Source organism: Diceros bicornis, chromosome 4 (assembly GCF_020826845.1).
Source record: "Diceros bicornis minor isolate mBicDic1 chromosome 4, mDicBic1.mat.cur, whole genome shotgun sequence".
Lineage (NCBI taxonomy): Eukaryota > Metazoa > Chordata > Mammalia > Perissodactyla > Rhinocerotidae > Diceros > Diceros bicornis.
The window spans coordinates 28,947,402-28,968,513 of record NC_080743.1 but is presented as its reverse complement, the minus strand read 5'-3'; the positions used below and the strand labels follow the sequence as shown (position 1 = coordinate 28,968,513).

General features: G+C 40.0%; 1 protein-coding gene across 9 annotated transcripts in view; it reads left to right on the top strand.

Annotated features, from left to right (window-relative positions):
• Window positions 1–1,128: 1,128 nt before the first annotated feature.
• The window catches only part of EVI5 (ecotropic viral integration site 5), a 233,937-nt gene continuing 213,953 nt past the window's right edge, over window positions 1,129–21,112 (top strand). For 7 of the 9 annotated variants that reach the window (XM_058538530.1, XM_058538529.1, XM_058538527.1 and 4 more), the window contains exon 1: window positions 1,129–1,147. The gene's annotated coding sequence lies outside the window, so the exon portion shown is untranslated. Of the gene's footprint in view, window positions 1,148–6,877; window positions 7,186–21,112 lie in introns of those variants that run through there. The other 2 variants (XM_058538523.1, XM_058538524.1) reach the window with 1 other exon arrangement.

The following is a 21,112-nucleotide window of genomic DNA, read 5'->3' as shown; positions in this document are numbered from 1 at the left end:
AAATAACATGGGCTTTGTAGTCAAGAGAGACTTAGGCATGTATTTTGCTTTTCCTACTATCGTTGTGACTTTGCACCAGCCATAGCTCCCCATCTTTTAAATGGAGGGCCTAATAATGGCTGGCTCATGTGGAAGCACGGAACGTTATTGCTGACATGTTGTAGAAGCTGAAAATGTTAGTTCTTGTCCTTCCTCTTGGGAAAGTGCCTGACACAATTGTATGCCCTTATGTTTGTGAATGAATGAATGAGTAAATAAATGAAGCATTCTCAGTGATTTGCTTGGAGTTCACTTGTAAATGAAGATAACAATAGGGTTATAGTGAAGATTAAGTAAGATGATAGATAAAAAGTACTTCGATAGCCCAGATCATGGTAAGTACTCTAAAAAATAAGCTATCATCATTAGAGAGGCAATCATTTAAAAGTAACATATTACATCAGATATTTTTCAAGAGAATGGAGGAAGCGGCTTTTTCTCTATTCAGATCTCTCTCTCAAGGTACATCTCTTGCTTCTGTATTTCATAGTAAACTCTCAATTAATGGCCCTGAGTAACAAAATTGCAATATCCATTAACAGAACACAATAGCGTGCAGGATTCCAAAACCTCAGCTAAAGAGTAAAAAAATAACCAAAAAGGTAAGTCTTACCAAATTAATAATTGTGTCTAGTGTCAAATCCCAAGAGCTGAAACCACCTAATATACAGAAGCTTCTAGCCAATGCCTCAGAGTCAGCACCTCAAACACAATAACAGTTAATATACAGTTGTCATTCTGAGACAAATTGAGTCATTGAAGGAAGGAAGGAAACAGGAAGAAAGGAAGGGAGGGAGGGAGAGGGGGAGAAAGGAAGAAAAAGTGTAAGAAAAACTAAAACAATTAGCCGTCACAAGACCAAAAAGCTTTAGTTACTGCATTCCTAGTCCTCCACATTCCCAGCTTTCCCTAAGGGTACCAACTCACAACTGTATAGGATGGAACTGAAAGGGTGTTTAATGGGTGGATCCCAGTGGCAATGTCGTTGTAAACACTCCCTATGAGTCAGCTATAAATTCAATTCAAATCCCCAGTATCCCTGTCTTCTCTGCTTATCATGGTTACCATCAAAATGACTGCTGCCTTTAGAAACCCTAATGGGAAACAGGTAAATGTCTAAAACAATGTTTGATTTTATATTAAAACTTATAAAAACGTAATTGCTGCAACAGGAAATATTTTGTCATTGAGTTGGGATTTGTATACTTTGCTTAATCTTCAAAATAGAAACAGCTTGTTAACATTTCTTCAGTTTTATTTTAAGAATGTTATCTCATTGTATTGTGGCCATTCAAGTGATGAACGAGAATTTACGAAGTGTTAGGTTTAATTCCACACCTGTAAGAAAGCCATTTTAGTAACTGGCTTTTTGTAATTCAACACTGTTTCTCTCCTTGCTGTAATTGGCTGCTGGTTATCTCTTTTGAATGTACATTCTCAGAGGAGAGCTGGTGTGTCTGTATGGGCTTTAAACTTCTCACGTGGAGAAAAGATTAGCTGAGGAAAATGACTGGTTATCATAGTACTATTTGTTCACAAATTCTATTTGGTGGCGATGTTGATGGTTGCGTGGCCTCTCAGAGATAACTTCAGCAGTGGTTTTTCCCAGTCGTGTTTAGAAGCACAGTTCCTAATACAAGCTAAATTAATTTTACTGTAAAGCAACACCTTCCTAACATAGTTTCCTCATCTTTTTATGGTGGAGGTGGGGGGCAGGGTGCTAATTAACATTAGCTAAAGTTTGTACTTGACTTCACTGTTATTAGACCATTTTCACATGAAACAACACATCTTTCAACACATCTATCATTGGTGACTCTTATCTTTATTTGCCTGATGAAGAAGCTGAAGTTTACAGAGGTTCAAGGCTAGACAACTAGCAGGTGGTAGAGCCAGGATTTTTCTAATTCAGCACCTTTTTTGGTCTATCTTTTAATTTTGCACGTTGGTGCTTTGTGGCTTTGGATATTAACAATTACAATAGGTACCACTGTTGAATGCTTATTATGTGCCTTGCGTATATTATTTCATTTAATTGTGACTTCAGTGCTTAGGTAGATATTATTATTATTATCTCCAGCTCATGGATGAGAAGATTGGGGCTCAAAGAAAATAAGCATACTATTGGCAAGTACACCTGAAATTTTAGGCTATAATCTAGTCACCTGCATTAATATAGAGATTACTAATTCCCAGATAATTGGAAAGTTTAAGTGGAATTACTACTCTAGTTGTACCAAATTTTACTTTGCTTTAAAACAGATATTTCAGGAAGTTAAGAAAAGAATGGACTTCTCCTTTTGGTGGGTGGGGTAGAAATTGGCACTCTATTGATGTCTCATTTTGGTGGTGCAGTTTCAAAAGCTGTTGTTGGGTTGATGGTGTGAATGTCTAATATCACATATAGAAATGATGTCCCAACTCTAGAGCCAGAGAGCTGGTTCTTTACCACGACCATGCCAGATCTAGTCTCGACCTGTGCACAAGTGCCAAGAGATGGCAATAAAATTGTGTGTCTCTTAACAATGTTCTTTCCTAAGATAATGTGTCTTGCAAAGAATGGAATGTGGTGGAGGTGAAGTGGTTATAAGAAGAAAGCCGTTCTTACAACCTTGATAAATAGAGAGGCCACAGCTTTTGTGCTTGAGTGCCTTTTGGATTCGTGTTGTGGAAAGCAAATGAGCCAAATGAAATAGGCTTTCACTACTTCATTGTGAGCTTTCATTGTGAGTGTGAGGTGTTGTTCACCAGTGGGTTTGACTCCACTGGTGAGCTCCTCCTCTGTACCCTGGTATTTTTTCCTCTCAGGGAATGCCTCCCTGGCTTTTCCTTTCTATGAGCAATGAGGCTCACATGGCTGTCTTATAAAACACCTCAGGCAGTTGAGAGCATGGTGTTCTGAGATTTAACTGTTGCCAGGTTTAGACGGGATGAAATTCAGACCCTCCTTTTGTTCCCCTCCCGGACAGCGACACAAATCAATGCTAAGCGTGTGCAGCATTAGAACATAGAAAACTTCGAATTGCTATCTGAATTTACCTCAAATTAAACTGACCCTGAGGAGGGGCCACTGCCCACCGCACCATGCTTCCTTTATCTCCCACTCTAGTTTCAGACTCCAGAGTGTGAAGAGCAGAGTGGCAGACGCTGGAGCAGAGGTGGTGTTGGTGTGGAATTCACACAGTGGAATTTCACTTACGCAAGTGCGCAAGCACTTGTGAGAGGTTAGAATTAGCTACTTCTCTGGTTAGATTTAGCTATTTCAGTGAAAAGTTAAAGTGTAAGCTTTTTCATCAGATAAATTGATATGCTTAGGGTGAGTGAAGGAAAGGGGTCAAGCAGGGATAGTGCTGGAGGGTCAGAGCTAATGGTACAAGCCTCTCTCCTCAGGCCTGGGATCTCATTTGAGATAATACATCTCAGGCGCTTAGCACAGCAGTAGTGATTATTTATATTATATATATATATATAAATAATATATTTATATATAAAATACATATATAAATAATATATTTATATATAAAATACATATATAAATATATATGTATATAATTTGTACTAATAAAATCACTCTTTATCATTCGTTCAAAATACATTGAATAGCTACTATGCAAAGTGCTGGGGCTATTGAGAAGCCTAAAACAAAATATGATTACAATCATCGCGAAGCTCTTGATCTAGTAGGTAAATAATATGCATAAGCCAAAAATTTACAATTTTAGAGAAGTACTATAAGGCCTAGAGTTTAACCACTTCTGGCATTAGGCTGACTGGGTTCAAAGCCGTGCTCCACTATTTTCCAACTGTATAAATAGGGGCAAGTTACTTGGTATTTACTAAGTCTCAGTTTTCTCATAAGCAAGGGGGTTATGATAATAATACCTACTTGAGGGCCAGCCCCGTGGCGTATTGGTTAAGTGTGTGCACTCTGCTGCTCGTGGCCCGGGTTCGGATCCCGGGTGCACACCAACGCACCGCTTGTCAGGCCATGCTATGGCGGCGTCCCACATAAAGTGGAGGAAGATGGGCAGATGTTAGCTCAGGGCCAGTCTTCCTCCATAAAAAGAGGAGGATTGGCATGGATGTTAGCTCAGTGCTGAGCTTGCTCACACACACAAAAATAATAATAATACCTACTTCACGAGGTGAGTATGAGGATTACAAGAAATAGTGTATGTACAGCTCTTAGCCAATACCTGAACACAGTGAGTGCTCAACCATGTGTTAACTTATTTTCAAAATAATAATGCTGTCACTATTTTTTAAAATTTATTTTTATATATTTTTAGGTAAAATTTACATTAATTGAAATGTTAACTATATATATATTTTTATAATTTATTTATTTATTTATTTTTCCCCCCAAAGCCCCAGTAGATAGTTGTATGTCATAGCTGCACATCCTTCTAGTTGCTGTATGTGGGACGCAGCCTCAGCATGGCCGGAGAAGCGGTGCGTCGGGGCGCGCCCCTGGTCGAACCGGGCTGCCAGCAGCGGAGCGCGTGCACTTAACTGCTAAGCCACAGGGCCGGCCCTTAACTATATATTTTTTGATGAAATGAAGACATCTCTGTAACTCACACCCCTATCAAGATAGAGACCATTGTTATTACTCAGAAACTTCTCTCATGTACCTTCCCAGTCAATCCTCTGCCAGAGGCCACTACTTATGATTTTTTTCACCACAGATTAGTTTTGCCTTATCTAGAATTTCAAATAAATAGAATCACACAGTATGCACTCTTTTGTCATTTATTTATTTTCAAATACGTAATACATTCACAGGGTTTGAAATTGAAAAGGTACAAAAGGGCAGGCAGTCAAAAGTCTCTTTCCTTGTCCTCCAGTCACTCAATCTTCCTTCCTTGAAGCAACCAATGTTATTAGTTTCATGTGGACCCATCCCATAGCTATCATTATTAACTTTGGGGTTTATACAAGGTGCTTTGAGAATTCAGTTTTAAAGGTTACCCAAAGATTCTTGTGAGAACCCAGCTAAAACAATATAAAATCAGTTTTAAAATAACGGAGTTCTTTTTAGACGCTTATTCCAAATGTCACATCGTGACATTTTACCTTTCTACGACTTAGGTAACCTTTAAGCCACATCTAGTTCAAGTTCTAGCATTCTATGATTCTCATTCATTAACTAAACAAATATGTATTGAACAAATACGGAAATATAACCATGAACCAAACAAAACCAAACTTCTGGCCTTAGGAATCTAATAGTCTACTGCAAACAAAAATTCACCAAAATAATACAATTACAGTTTCAGTGCGATGTGATAGGTGGGGACGGAGGTAGGGAGGTCAGAAGGTTCTTCTCAGAGGTAGAGACTAGAGCTGAAGTCAGAAGGAGGAGGGTTGGAAGAGCTTTCCAGGCGCAGAGCAAAGCATATGCAAAAGCTCTGCGGAGGCAGGAAGATTTGAGGGATTGGAAGAGAACAGTGAGGCTGGAGCAAAGAGAACAGGAGAGAACGTGGTCTGAGCAGTGAGAGAATGTGGAGAGGTGGGCAAGGCGCCTGACGCTGCAGGGCTTGGTTACTTAAGGGGTTTAAGAGAATGGGAAGCTATTGAAATGGTTTGTACTGGGAAGTGACAGGGTCACAAGAGCCTTTTGTGTGGAGAAGTGATTAGAGAGAGGCTAGAGGGCATGTGGGTACACCAACTAAAAGACTAGGTTAATAGCCTTTTCCACAACCCCCTCTTCCCTACTGCAAAGGTAGCTTGGACTGGGGTGGTGATGGAGGAGAACAGATTCAAGGAAAATTTGGGAGGTAAAATCAACAGGATTTGCTGATAGATGGAACACAGGAGAGAAAGGTAAATTATCAAGGATGTCTCCTAGCTTTCTTATATAAGATGGATTCAGTTACAATGAAATTGTTAATTGAAATTGACTTTAAATAATGGCATGACCTAAAGTTATGCAAAATTTTGCCGCAGATAAAATGTCAAGATTTCAAAGTTTTATAGCAGGGTGGAGGGCATGGCTCTACTTCCTATTTTTTGGTGTTTCCTAATCTTGTTAAAAAAAATGAGTTGTTTTTTCTGAAATGCTTATTACAGTGGAACCACTTCTGGAGATTCTATCTTATAAATTTAAATTAGAAAATAACCAGGGCTATCTAATTTCCAGGCAAATAATTCTGGAGTTTTTTGATGCTGATAATTACTATCATTTTGTCTCTTCTAAATGTATAATGTAAGTAATTTATATCGTCTTTATTATTTTTCTTGCCTGTTTTTCCCGGGATTGGACCAGAATTAGTAGGCTGTTTCTGTCCCAAACTAAGTGCTTTCCTTCTAAGAATTTCTTCGTTGATCCTGGATGGCTGCCCGGCTGGACCTCACATATTTGTGCCCATGTTCTGCCCTGTGCAGGACTCTGCATAAAACCAGTGACGATGGAGTGATTTGCAATCACAAGTGTCATTTACACGATGATTACTGTTTTTGAGAGTGACCTAGGTTACCTCTCGGAGGAGCCCGGGCGGCCTTTCGAAGGCTGCGCGTCTGCATCGCGTGCCCGCGGCCTGGGAGACAGGCGCGTGAGCGGCCCGGCAGTGCGCGGCTCGCAGCCTTCAACGCGGGGTCGTTTTGGGCCCCCGAGGGGGTGTGTCTTGTGCAGCTCTTACATGCAAGGGGCGGTTCAAGAAATTGGGGAAGTCAGCAATTAGTACGGCCGAGGGCCGGGGCTTTGAAAGAGAGGCGGAGGAGGGAGCGGCATTTCCCCGCCCCGGTTCCCCGCGGTCCAATCCCTTCAGCTTCTCCTTTTCTCGGCCGGCCAGCCCGGCCCCTAACCTGCTCAAATCCATTATGCGGTAGAGGCGACCCGGTCTCTTTAAGGCCCTGCTGCGCCTGCGCCTTCGGCTCTCCTGACGCGGCCGGGACGGACCTTGGGGGAGCTGGCGTGCAGGCAGCCTGGGGGTCGGGTGGGAGTTGAGACAGCCGCAGCGTCCGCAGGGCTGGCTGAGGGGGTAGGGCGGCCCTGAGCTCCTGAGTGAGCGCGGCGCTCGAGAGAGGACGCGGAAGGCGGCCCGCGGAGCCGGGAGCGGGGCCGAGGCGCTGAGACGCGGCGGCGCGGCTGCCGGCTGGATGGGAAGTTAATGTTTACAGCGGAGTCCACCCAACGTTTCCAAGGTGAGGGGCGCCGCGCCGGGCCGGGCGGGCCGCGAGCCCGGGTTCCGCGGGGCGCACGGCGGGGCCGCGGCGCGACGAGTGGGGGCCACCACCAAACTTGCGGCGCGAGCGGGGCGGGCGCGCCGGGCGCCGCCGGGGCCTAAGTTCCCTGCGGCCGCCGCGGCCCGGGACCCTCCTCCCGTGGGCGCTGCGGAAGAAACTCGCCGGTGGGTCCGCCAGTGGAGTCCCAGGGAGGTAGGGGGACGGGGCAGCTTCGGGGGCGCTTCCTCGTAAATCCTGTAGGGGGTACTCTCCTTTCACCACCGCCCTCGAGGCCAGAAGTTCGTTCTGTCTGGGTGATCTGGTGGGGCGAGACTGGCGGCACCTCTTACTTGCAATGTTGGCGTCTTGATTTGGCCTCCGGGATTCTGCGCAATGTGGTGTCTCCAGGCGGATGATGGGCAAGCCAGGTGTATTAGGTGACTCCCAAGGACGCACTTGGGGAGGGTTTGTAGCCATCACTGAATCACCTTATGACTAGCGGGGCAAGCCTCAGATTAACCACAGAATTTCCGGTAGGTTGGATTGTGGTGTTGGTGTTTGCTTTAGAGTTGCTGTGATTTCTTTGTGTCTTCCTTTCTGTCTGTCTTTTGGGCGTCCCATATCAACTCAGTTGGCATCCTTTCACCGAAGAGTTAACTAAAACTTTTGGAATGGTTCCTTCGCTTGCCTCCTATCTATTGCTGTTAGAGGTGATCTCGAAAAGCAGCATTTTCTTGCACAAATATCTTTCCATTGGGTTACAGTTTAGAATAATAAACTCCTTTCTTTGCTGAAAGAAACCCAGTGCTTCATGAAGATCAAGAAAATTATCTGTTGGTAGTTTTTACCTTTGTTCTGGGCTGGTATGTGTTAGTAGGTTGTTTTTTAATTTTATTGGTAAACTTCACTTTACCAGAAGCTCCTTTTCTATTCTAAATAGCGTTAAAGTCTTTGAGAACTTTGTCTCAAAGAAATCTTAGAAAATTTATTGAAGTGTAATATGCAGAAAAAGTGCACAATCCTAAGTGTGAAGGTAAAGAATTTTTACCAAGTATACCATCACAAGTGAAGAGACAGAACATTACTAGGTTAGGGTTTATACCTAGGCGTGGAATTGTTGGTTTGAGAGGTATGTGAGTAATAAAACTTTAGTATTAGATATTGTTGAACATTTCCCCAAAGTGGTTGTACCAATTAGCAGGGAATGATATTCCGGTTACACCACTTCCTTGCTGATGCTTGTCGGTTTTTAAAATTTTTGCTATTCTGCTAGAGGTGCAGTAATATATCAGTGTGGTTTTATTTTGCATTTTCTTGATGATTGCAGTTGAGTATCTTGGCCATTTTTATGTCCTCTTTTGTGAGGTGTCTAAATTAAAAAAAAAAATTTTTATTGATTTGTAATTCTTTATTCTAGATATGAGTCTTTCTGGGATAGATGTATATAAAGTTTATCTTTTTCCATTCTGTATCTTGCCTTTTCACTCTTTTAATGGTCTTTTTTGATGAATGGAAAGTCTTGATTTTAATGAAATATACTTAATCTTTCCTTTTATGATTACTGCTTTTTGTACTATTTAAGAAATCTATCCCTAGCCTTAGAATATGAAGATATTTTCCTGTGTTACTCTACAGAAATTTTATTTTGATTTTACTTTTCACATTTAAGGTGTACAGTTTACAGTAAAGGGGGCTCTGGGCTTATGTTAAAACATCCCAGATATCATTTCTTTTTTTTTAATTTAATTTTATTTATTTATTCCCCAACCCCAAAGCCCCAGTAGATAGTTGTATGTCATAGCTGCACATCCTTCTAGTTGCTGTATGTGGGACGAGGCCTCAGCATGGCTAAAGAAGCGGTGCGTCGGTGCGCACCCAGGATCCGAACCCGAGCGCGTGCACTTAACCGCTAAGCCTCGGGGCCGGCCCCCAGATATCATTTCATCAGTAAATTCTAAGTCTTCATTCAGGACCTAGTCCAAATTACACCTTGTATGTTCTAGTTTTCCAAGGTTTTTTTTTTGCATGTTATCTCCAGTGTCTAGGACCAATTAAAGATTTATAAAGTGTTTAGTATATTGACAGTCACTGTGTTAGGCTCTAAGGATACAAAGTGGATTAAGATGCTGCCCCTGCCCTCAAGGAGCTTAGAGTCTAGGGGAGATAGTAGAAATTCAAGAAAAGACCTTTATCCTCCACTAGGAGAAGTGCTGTGATGAAAATTGGTTTGGCTGCATGAAAAGGGGTGTTTAACTCAAACTGTGGGGAAGGTAATATGCCTGGCTTCCATTGTTCTGAAAGCTGGGCAAAGGAAGTGGGCTGTGGGTGCGGGCTGCTATTCACTCTACATACTTCTGCTTAATCCCTTGGCTTGCATCCTTGAGCTTCACTCCACTCTTCTCGAGTCTCTCCAGGTAAAAGTTTCCAGAGGATAAATTTACGAGAGGATGGAGAAGGGGAACGGGAGGGTCTATATACAGACTTTAAACCACTAACCTGCTTTTCAGCCCCATGCCTCTCCCCCACTGACAGTACACCTGGAGACTCCCAAGTCCTGAGCCTTTCCGGGGTTCTATGAGTGAGGCGAATCAGCTTCTTGACCATATTCCCTTGTGCAGGCCTGTAGGTTTAGCTTCCTCTCCTCTACTCAGTTACTTATTCTATCATCTCTTTTCTTGTTTAATGGATGCTCTATCCTCTCTTATTGAAGAATGTTCAAGATAGTTCTTTAAACTTTCTTTTCCTTGCATAGTTCCTTCTTTCCTCCAAGTTACTTTTTTTCTGTTTGGTATAGTCTCAGCAGTAGAGTCCCTCCTTAGAGGTCTGGTATAGTCTCAGCAGTAGAGTCCCTCCTTAGAGGTCTGGTAATCTTGGTTGTTTGTTCATGATTGGCAGTGGGTGACTAAAAACTGTTTGGAAGCCCTGAGCACATTGTAGGTGGGACTTATTGACTTCCAGTTTTACTCTATAATCTAGAGTCTAAAACAGTGGTCCTCAACTTTGGCTGCACATTAGAACCACATGGGGAGCTTTAAAAATATATGTACATGCTGCTGCTAGACCAAATACATCAGAATTTCTGGGGGTAGGACCCGGGTAGCAGTATTTTTTTTAAATTTAGGTGTGATTGCATACAGTGAAATACACAGTTTTCAAGTGTATAGTTTGCTGATTTTGCCGTGTATACACCTGTGTAATTAACACATGATACAGAGCACTGTGAAAACTCTAGAAAATCCCTTACTTCTGTCTTCCCTGCGCCCTGCCCAGAGGAAACCACAATTCTGTTTTCTATCCAAATATCCAATCGGTATTTTCTAAAGCTGCCCTGGTGATTTCAGTGTGCGGCCAAGATTGAAACCATTGGTTTGGGCGGACTGTTTGAGGCCATCTCCAGTGTCTCTGTCTTTCATTTTGGACGGGTCAGATGTCCCAGAAAGTATCTTCCAGTTTTCTGCTTGGAGGGCAGAAGTTTGGTTGCCAGTGATCTGGGAACTCAGGAAAAGAGGGCTGGGTATTGAGCCATAGAGCATTTGGTATATAGGGTCACACAGTTTGCCTCTTTTTGTTAGGATACTGTGTCTTCCACCATGTATGGTTTACCCTCTTGAGAGAATAAATCTCCAGTCAGCTGCTGCACTGAGAGTGGGCCACTCAGCAGCTTAGAGGACCAGTGGGGTCTAGGTTTCTAATAGCTTTCACCTGATCCTTTCTCACTTGAGTCTCATCTTCCCCTTCTTTGTTCTGGCAGTTCCTGAGCCTTTTGAGGATTCTGTAGTGTAAATTGGGTCTGTTCTTAGTTGTCTGCACTGCTGGTTTATAATTTGGCTGTCTTTGACTAAGTCAGTTACCACTCATCCATCTTCTTTCCAGCTTCCAAAATTTTGTTGCTGTTGTCTCTTCTTCCACTCTTTCTGTCCTTATGGTTTGTCCTAAAAACAGAACAAAACAACAACATTTTCTTTATCGTTGTTTTAGTAGCGTTTTGGGAGGGAGTAAAATTAGATGTGTGTGTTCAGTCTGCCATCTAACCTGGAAGTCCATCATCTGCTTTCCATTATACAAAAATGTGTTGCCCTCTGTCCTACACTTGTGGGGGTTGTAGCTTTTAAATGTCTTTACTGTTATCTAAATTGAGTGTCCCGGCTGGCCCGGTGGCTTAGCGGTTAAGTGCGCATGCTCTGCTACTGGCGGCCGGAGTTCGGACTGGGGCGCGCACCTACGCCCAGCTTCTCCGGCCTCAGAGAGGCTGTGTCCCACATACAGCGACTAGAAGGATGTGCAACTATGACATACAACTATCTACTGGGCTTTGGGGAAAAAAAAGGAGGAGGATTGGCAATAGATGTTAGCTCAGAGCTGGTCTTTCTCAGCAAAAAGAGGAGTATTAGCACTGGATGTTAGCTCAGGGCTGATCTTCCTCACACACACACACACACACACACACACACACACACAAATAAAAATAAAAATAAAAAAATAGATGGGGGGCTGGCCCGGTGGCGCAAGTAGTTAGGTGCAGGTGCTCCGCTGTGGCGGCCCGGGGTTCACTGGTTCCGATCCTGGGTGCGCACCGACTCACCGCTTGTCAGGCCATGCTGTGGCAGCGTCCCATATAAAGTAGAGGAAGATGGGCATGGATGTTAGCCCAGGGCCAGTCTTCCTCAGCAAAAAAAAAAAAAAAAAAAAGAGGAAGATTGGCAGATGTTAGCTCAGAGTGGATCTTCCTCACACACACACACACAAAAATAAATGGAATGTCAGGAGGGAGAGCCCCTAAATATTGCATCAAACTGTCATTTCTCTAGAAGTCCCCAAATTCTTTTGAGAAGTACTTGTCCCAGAATTTTACAATCTCAGGATTGGAAATGATTTTAAAGATAAGCCAGCCTAGTGAGCTATTTGATACTTTGTGTAGTAGGAAACTCATGGTAAAGAGGAGACGAGTGACTGGAGAAATGGATTGGGCTGTGGATCTCTGCAAGGGATCTGAAGATCCATATGTGCGTTAAACATTTAATATTGAATGAATACATAATAGATCTTGTATATTTGTAACATAAAAGTTATTAAAAAGTCGTGGTGGTTTTGTCATTTCAATCAGTAATACTTATTATTTTTTTTAATTTTTTTTAAAATTTATTTAATTTTCCCCCAAAGCCCCAGTAGATAGTTGTATGTCATAGCTGCACATCCTTCTAGTTGCTGTATGTGGGACGCAGCCTCAGCATGGCCGGAGAAGCGGTGCATCGGTGCGTGCCCGGGATCCGAACCCGGCCCACCAGTAGCGGAGCGCCTGCACTTAACCGCTAAGCCACGGGGCTGGCCCTCAATCAGTAATACTTAAATCTAACTACAGTCATGGAGGGAGGTAATACTCAGAATTTTTTATTTTGAAAAAAGATCTTATACCAGAAAAAAATGAAAACTATTGCTAAAGATGAAATTGTAGAGATCTTGATTGTAGTTAATATAAACTGATAAATTAATTAAAACCATCCGTTAAAGCCTCTATGTTAAGCTCCTTTAACAGCTTTCTTATTCTTTGCACTCTTTTTATTTTCCTTAAAACATAGTAGTCCCCCCCTTATCTGCTGGGGATGGTTCCAAGACCTCCAGTGGATGCCTAAAACTGTGGATAGTGCCCAAGCCTATATATACGATGTTTTTTCCTATACGTACATACCTATGATAAAGTTTAATTGATAAATTAGTAAACAATAAGAGATTAACCACAATAATAATGTTGGCTTTGGGGCCATTATTGAGTAAAATAAGTGTTACTTGAACACAAGCACTGCCGCAGTGGATCTGATAACCCAGACGGCTACTAAGTGACTAACCAACAAGTAGTGTATACAGCGTGGATCTGCCGGACAAAGGGATGATTCACGTCTCGGGTGGGATGGAATGGGATGGCTCGAGATTTCATTATGTTACTCAGCATGGTATGAAATTTAAAACTTATGTTTATTTCTGGAATTTTACATTTAGTATTTTCGGACTGCGGTTGGCCCCGGGTAACTGAAACTGCGGAAAGCGAAACCGTGGATAAGGGGGCTGCTGTACTAAGTCAGTAGGTTTCCAAATGCTCTTTGAGACAGAGTTTTTACTATCAAGTTCATGATGAAATGAAAATATTATTCTCAATATGACTTGTTTTCTCTTAGGTTAAATTTATAAAATGTAATGTATTCACCTTTAAATTATGTCTCTCCTTTTCTGTGTGAAAATATCATTTTTCATATGAAATTTGTGATGCTAGATAGTGGGTGGGTTTTTTTTTTTGTTTTCTGTAATGGCCTTATTTTGCAAAATAAAAAGCTGACAGCCCTTTATTGCTCTTCAAATTAATTTTTGACGAGTTTTATAAAATACAAAAGTCTGCTTTATTGTTGTACATAATTCTGACTGGCCTTTTTGCTCCTCCACAAATTAACTATTTTATTTTTATGTTTGCATATAAAATTCAAGATATCAATCAAAGCTAACATTGGCAGGTATTACTATCTATCTTGGTGGTATGATAGTCTTTCCTCATTGGAAACATGTAGGTTAGTTATTTTGTGTTTTGTGAATAGAACTTGTTGACTCTGGCCTCACTCTGGCCTCATATGTTTGCTCAGAAAGGGTCATCCCATTTCTCATTATTGCAAATTGCGTGGCGTGTTTATTTGTTGCCATTTCCAGCTGTTTATTACTGTGTCTGTACTCCAAGAGAGCTTCCCCTGCCTGTGCTGTTTGCAGTTTATCCTTTAAGTGGCCGAAGACAATGTGGGTTTAGTGCTTGTTAATTGTTCTTTGTACTGATCCAGCCCTCACAGTTGTACTCTGAAAAGTGTTCCCTCCTGGTTCAACTGGCTATTATCTGGGTCTTCATTGTTGGTTTTGCTATTCAGTGTCTTGTAAGTTCATGATTAGGGCTCTCTCCTTAAGGAACTGCTAACTCCTGTGTTCCTGAAAGGGATATTGATGAGAGAGAGAAACAGAACTGGCTTTATTATAGGTCATTGCTCTTTTTGTTTTTCATAGGAAAGTGTAAGCTGATATAGAAGTGAAGAAGAGGATTTTGTCTTTCCTTTGAGTTGGTGCTCAGATGATTAGTTGCTTTCTTCTTTGGCCTGGTACAGAGCTTTTGCTGTGTCAAAAATTAATCCAGCATTCTTATAAATTATGCTAGTAAGGTTGGTAGAGCAAGTGTTAACAGATACTAGATAAAAGTGTAGCTTTAATAACAATTGTATAATATGACATTTGAATGAGATACATGAGAGAGAGATAGAAGAAAAATTTAATATCTTCATGTATACCAGAAATCAGGATAGTTTTGATGGTGAGAAGATAGATTTTGAAGTAAATTGAGAATGAATTTTAGGGAATAAGCCCATGAAAAAAGTAATGCCTTTGAATATTTATTTGAAATACATGTAAAAGATGAGCACAAAGTTAGACTCAACTTGGCTGCCTTTCTGAAAATGTGGATAAGCTTCTTTTCTACTGCCAGATGAACAAGGTTATAAAGATTGTCAAGCATGATGGTACACTTACATGTTACATACAAGATCAGAAAAATGAGTCAGTAAATGATCTAGAAATATAATGAAGTTATAAACGTTGTCAATTGTCAATAAGTCATTAAGACCCACCAAAGATAACATATATTTAGCATCTCCTATGTGTCAAGCATAGTGATGGGTATTGGGAAGATAATGGTGATCTATTCTACATAGATAAAATCCTTTCTCTCACAAAATTTACAAACCAGAGGAAGATACGGTTGATATATTCTTGTTTCTGAGTGATGTGATAATTTTTTTAAAAAAGGGTAGTAATTTAATGATTAATTTGTCTTAAATCTTGAGACTTTTTATCAACTAGTAAGGAAAAACACTGAGAGAAGTAAGTTTTAAATCTTAATATTTGCTTTAAAATTTTTTGAGGTAAAATTTATATATAGTGAAATGCAGAGAACTTAACTATACAATTGAGTGAGTTTTGATAAATGTATATGCCTATATGAATCTCTCCCTCCCTCCTCTAATAATCTGTCATGGTTCTTTTAGTCAGGCCCTATTATTCTGATATGTTTTACCACAGATTAGGTTTTCTTGTTGAACTTCACATAAATGGAATAATACAGTATGTATTCTTTTCTGTCTGGCTTATGTTCAACCTAATGTTTTTGAAATTCACCCATGTTGTTGCTCATATCAGTAGGTGTGTAGTAATCCATTGTATAACACAATTTGTTTATCCGTTCTGCCACTTGGCTATTATGAATAAAGCTGTTATGAACACTTGACTACTAGTCTTTTTATAGACATACATTTTCCTTTCTCTCGGATAAATAACTAGAGGTGGAATTACTGGGTCATAGGGCAGATGTATGTTTAGCCTTTAGAAGACGTTGCCAACCAGTTTTCCCAAGTGGTTATACCATTTTACGTTCCAACCAGCAATCTATGAAAAGTCTACGTGAGTGACAAATCAAAATTGAATTTTAGAAAGATTATTCTGGTACAGTGGGATGCAAGACTTGAGATAGGGAAAATACTCAATAAAGTAATATAGTTGAAAATTGATGTATTCCTGTTCTAAGGAATTGACAGGGAGGGAGAGAATCTTATGGATTCTAGAGCTGTGGTATGTGGGGTGAGGATAAGGGAGGGGTCAGGTGACCTCCATGTATCTGCTGTAGGCTGCTGGATATTGGTGTGCCACTCATTAATAGAGGAAACACAATGTAAGGATAGATTTTGGAGGGAAGAGGGGGTAATAATTCTGTTTTGTTCTTAAGTAATAATTGGGCTAAAAGGAAGTAGATGAGATAACTCGGGAAGTATGGGTAGTGAGGAGAGAGCCTAGGATGGAATTGGAACTTTGGGGGTCATTGACATTTAAGAAATGAGCCCACGAAGAGGAGTCTGCAAAGAAACAGAACAAGTAGCCACTACAGAAGGAAACCCAGTCAAGTGATTTAACAGAAGCTGAAAGAATAGGACTTTGAAGAAGGAAGGAGGGGCTTGAATGTTGTTTATGTGAGTAAAAACTAAGAACAGCGGGCCAGCCCCATGGCCTAGCGGTTAAGCGCGCGTGCTCTGCTGCTGGTGGCCGTGGTTCGGATACCGGGTGCGCACCGACGCACCACTTCTCCAGCCATGCTGAGGCCGCGTCCTAGGTACAGCAACTAGAAGGATGTGCAGCTATGACATACAACTATCTACTGGGGCTTTGGGGGAAAAAATAAATAAATAAAATTAAAAAAAAACGAAACAAAAACTAAGAACAGCCTTTTTGGAGGTTAATTTTTTTTTATATCTGTTAAAACTTAAAATATCATATTATTTGACCTAATAGTTGCATTTTATGGAATAACTCCTAGAGAAACACACAAATGTGGAAAGATGTGTTTAGAGGTATTCATGGCACTTAGTATATAATAGTAAAAAATTGGAAACAACCCAAGTATCCATCAATAAAGGATTGGCTAAATAAAATACAGTACATTCATATGATAGAATGCTATCCAGCTGATGGAATATATATATATATGAAATATACACACACACACATACACACACACACACATACATACATACATGCATACTGTGTTACTTTCCTATTGCTGCTGTAACAAATTAGCGCAAACTTAGTGGCTTAAAACAAAAATTTAGTCACATAGTTATGGAGGCCAGAAGTGTGAAATGTTCACTGGGCAAAAGTCAGGGTATTGGCAGGACTGTTCCTAGGGTAGAATCCATTTCCTTGCCTTTTCCAGCTGTTAGAGTTGCATTCCTTGTATTCCTTGCATTGCATTCCTTGGCCCCTTCCCTCCGTCTTCTAACCCAGCTACATAGCATCTTCTGATGGGCCCAACCCAGATAATTCAGGGAAACCTCTCATCACGAGATCTTTAACTCAATCACACCCGCCAAGTCCCTTTTGCCATTTAAGGTAACATTCACAGGTTCTGGGTATTATGATGAGGAGCTCTTTAGGAGGCCATTAATCAGGCTTCACATAATACTAACAAGGACAGAAGATCAAGGTACATTAAGTAAAAAAGTTCTCAAAAAAAATGTGTAGTATAGATATACTATAGATATGTATAGATCTAATTTTTGTTAAATTAAAAAAATACATATATACCCATAAGTTAGTATATGTTTGGAAAAGAAATTTTGAATATATACTGTACTGCTAACAGTGGCTGTCTTTGAGAGTGGGATTACAGAGGACTTAAACTTTCCTTTTCTTTCTGTGATATTTCAATTCTTAATTAGCATGTATTTTCTAATCAGAAAAATCAAAATAAATAAAGAGAGTAGGGTACTAGGTCACATGTTGCACAGAGATCAAGTAAGATAAGGACTGTAAAGTGTTTACTGGTTTTAGCAACAAAGAGGCTCTTGGTGAGCGACCTTGGTAGGTGTGGTTTCAGTAAAATGGTATGGTAGAAGCCGAGTTGCAGTGACAAAGTGGAAGGTGAGGAAGGGAAGAGTGAAAGCTAAACATCTTTTGAGTTGCTCAGCTGTTGGGGAGGGAGGATGCTGCAAGACCAGGGGTTCTTAGGGGGATCCAAGATCCAGTGAGATTTTTGGATATGGCAGAGCCCCATGTTTAAAAGTTGAGAGCAGAAACTGGGAAGAAGGGAGAGATGGCCCAAGTTCCAGGATAATTCAGAGAGCATGAGGCCTGAGGTCTTCTGCCTTTAGATGGAAGACCCACTTGTCTGTGGCAGGTGAGAACTAGAGTTGTAGATATGGGTAGTAGCAAAGTTTATAACTTTTTAGTTTTCTTTAATATTATCAGATTTAAAAAAATCTCTTGCGATCCTTAATGCTTCTTTGGAATCTTCTGCAAGTCTAAAGTTATTGCATAACTATGTAAATTTTGTTTGGCTAATGTACCCTCATTGTGTTGGTTTGTCCCAGAAACTTCTGATTGTTTCTGTAGCCAATATATGAGGTTCAGGGAATAAGACCTTAGTTTTCTTTTTTTTGTGTGTGAGGAAGATCAGCCCTGAGCCAACATCCATGCCAATCCTCCTCTTTTTGTTGAGGAATACTGGCCCTGCGCTAACATTCATGCTCATCTTCCTCCACGTTATGTGGGATGCCACGACAGCATGGCCTGATAAGCGGTGTGTCAGTGCGCACCGGTATCCGAACCTGGGCCACCAGCAGCAGAGCACAAGCACTTAACCGCTACGCCGCGGGGTCAGCCCCAAGACCTTAGTTTTCTAGTGCAACATTTTGGGGATTTTTTCCTGTTATCATTGAAACTAATCATTGCATAAAGAATCTGCTTATATAAGTTTGTATCAGTTTTATATAAGTTTTTATCAATTTTCTTTTGACTCTAGAATGTTAAGAGCATTGGAGATATCATTCACTCCAACCTTTTTTCAAGTTCCTGACAGTGAAACCAAGGTTTATAGAACTTGAATAACTTGTGAAGGCGCTACTCATCTTGTTTTTTTTTTTTTTTTTTGGGAGGAAGATCAGCCCTGAGCTAACATCCGATGCCAACCCTCCTCTTGTTTGCTGAGAAAGATTGGCCCTGGGCTAACATCCGTGCCCATCTTCCTCTACTTTATGTGCGATGCCACCACAGCATGGCTTGACAAGCAGTGTGTTGATGTGCGCGCGGGATCCGAACCTGCAAACACTTGGGCCGCCAAAGCGAGGCGTGCGCACTTAACCGCTGTGCCACCGGGCTGGCCCCTCTACCCATCTTGTTAATAGAACCTGGTCCTTTCATCATGCTGAGATGCTGAGGACCTTTTTAAAAATATTTCATTGATACTTACTATAATTGTGCCAGGATTTCCTGATTTTTCATATGTATCCTTCTATCCAGTTTTGATTAACATACATTTTCCCCCTCATAATTTCATCACGCTTCCTTTACGAGTATCAATGTAATTAAATTAATGAAAATCACTAGCACTAAAATAGAATTTTTAGGCCTTTGCCATGATCTGTGCACTATTTACCCATTTGGAGAATTATGTTGAAGATTCTTATTGCCATTTTAGGATTTTTCAAAACAGTGGTAATTCATTTTTATTTCACATTGGGTATGAAGTGAAAATACTTAACACACTTCTTTACACAGTGCTTGATATATTGTGTATACCAAATAAAAAAATTAGTGTAATGTGTGATATGTATTGAGGTATATTTTCTGCCTTTTTCAGACTAGATTGAGACATAAGGAAACAGTATTTTAGTACTCGTGCTTCTGCCAAGAAAAAATTGTGTGTACGGATATGCCTTTTTTTTTTTTAACAATTTTGTATTTGTAACAATGGAAGGTTGAGGTCAGGCAACAGGCTTAGCTCCTTACCCGTGAACTTGAACACTTTAGCTATAGCAATTTTAGGTGCAGCTCAAATGATCAATTTAGTTACCTAGTGCTCTTATTCAGTGTATTTTAGACAGCATTCTCTCCTCCCAGTTAATACAAAAGTATTTGTGGGGAAATTATATCAATAATTTGGTAATACAATAAATTATTTCACATTATAATAATTACCCCGTCTATGAAGGAAAGCAACCTTAGTTTTTTTGGAATCTAGTAAAATTCTGTATTGCAAAGAATTTCATTATGTGATAAGAATTGATGGCTGGAAAAAAATGTGGCATGGTATAGTAGAAAGAACAAGCGTTTTGTTTTGTCATTTTCCTTGTCATTTAACCTCTCTGGGTCTTTTTCTTTATCAGAAAAATGTGTGTTTTCATATTTACTGTGCAAAGTTGGTCATGAGGAATGGAAATAATAGATGTAAAGTACCTAGAACAGTGCCTGGCATATGTTTTGGTACTCAATATAAATAGCAGCTATTAAGATTTTGTGATTATAATATTAAAGGAAGACTAAAAAATGCAGAAAGTGCAAATGGAATTGAAAGTAATATATAAGGAAGATCTATCTGATAGCAGGATTGGTTTTGTGTTCAGTTTTGAATTACTGGTTAAGTGGATTACTAAAACTACCTGTAAGACGGTTTTCTCATGTTAACATGAGGAATTATATCGTCTACCTTGTAAAGTTGTTTGATTCATTGTATGTGCTTAAAAATACTGATTATTTTATTCCTTGGATGGTTTAGGTTGGCCTAGTAGCAGGAGAGAGTCTAGGCTTTTATAATTATTTTTCATAAATTGTGTTTACTGAAGTTTGTATAGCATTAAATAAGACATCATTTTTTAGCATGAACAAAATTTAATTCAGATCCATAGCTCATGGTAATTTTTGTTATTTGATCAAGGTGGTTTAAAGAACCACCGTCTCTTCTTAAGAAATAAATGTAATCTAGCAATGAATATACTGAATGTATTAACGTGAAAAATGTTTTGATACTGGGTAGTAAATGAAATGGCCAGTTAAAATATTTTATTAAATTTTTGAATAAAATTGAACTTGTATAGCTCTTAGGTTTCAAAGGCTAAATGAATGCTAATTGCTCAAGGTAATTGCATGCTACATCTAGTACAGTTTCGCATATCTTAAACATTTAAATTGCTAAAACTGAGTAGTACCTCATTCACATGAGAGGTTTCAATTAGATAGCATATAAATATCAGCAATACTCAAGTGTTTTGAATGGGTTGGAAAAGTGTGTGTGTGTGTCTGTGTGTGTGTGTGTGGTAACTTTGTATGTAGCCTAAGGTATTTCTGAGCTGTGGCAGTCCAGTAGAATTAAGGGAATTTAGTTACCTAGAGAGCAATGCATGTGGTACCCTTTAGTAAAGTTCTTTACAGTGAATATAAATACATATTTACAACTATTAAACCATAAACTCATACTATTGGAATACTGAATATAAAAAATTAGCCACAAAATTGACATTTTATATTTAGAAGATTTTTTAAAAACTTGAGTCTTGTAAACAAGTTA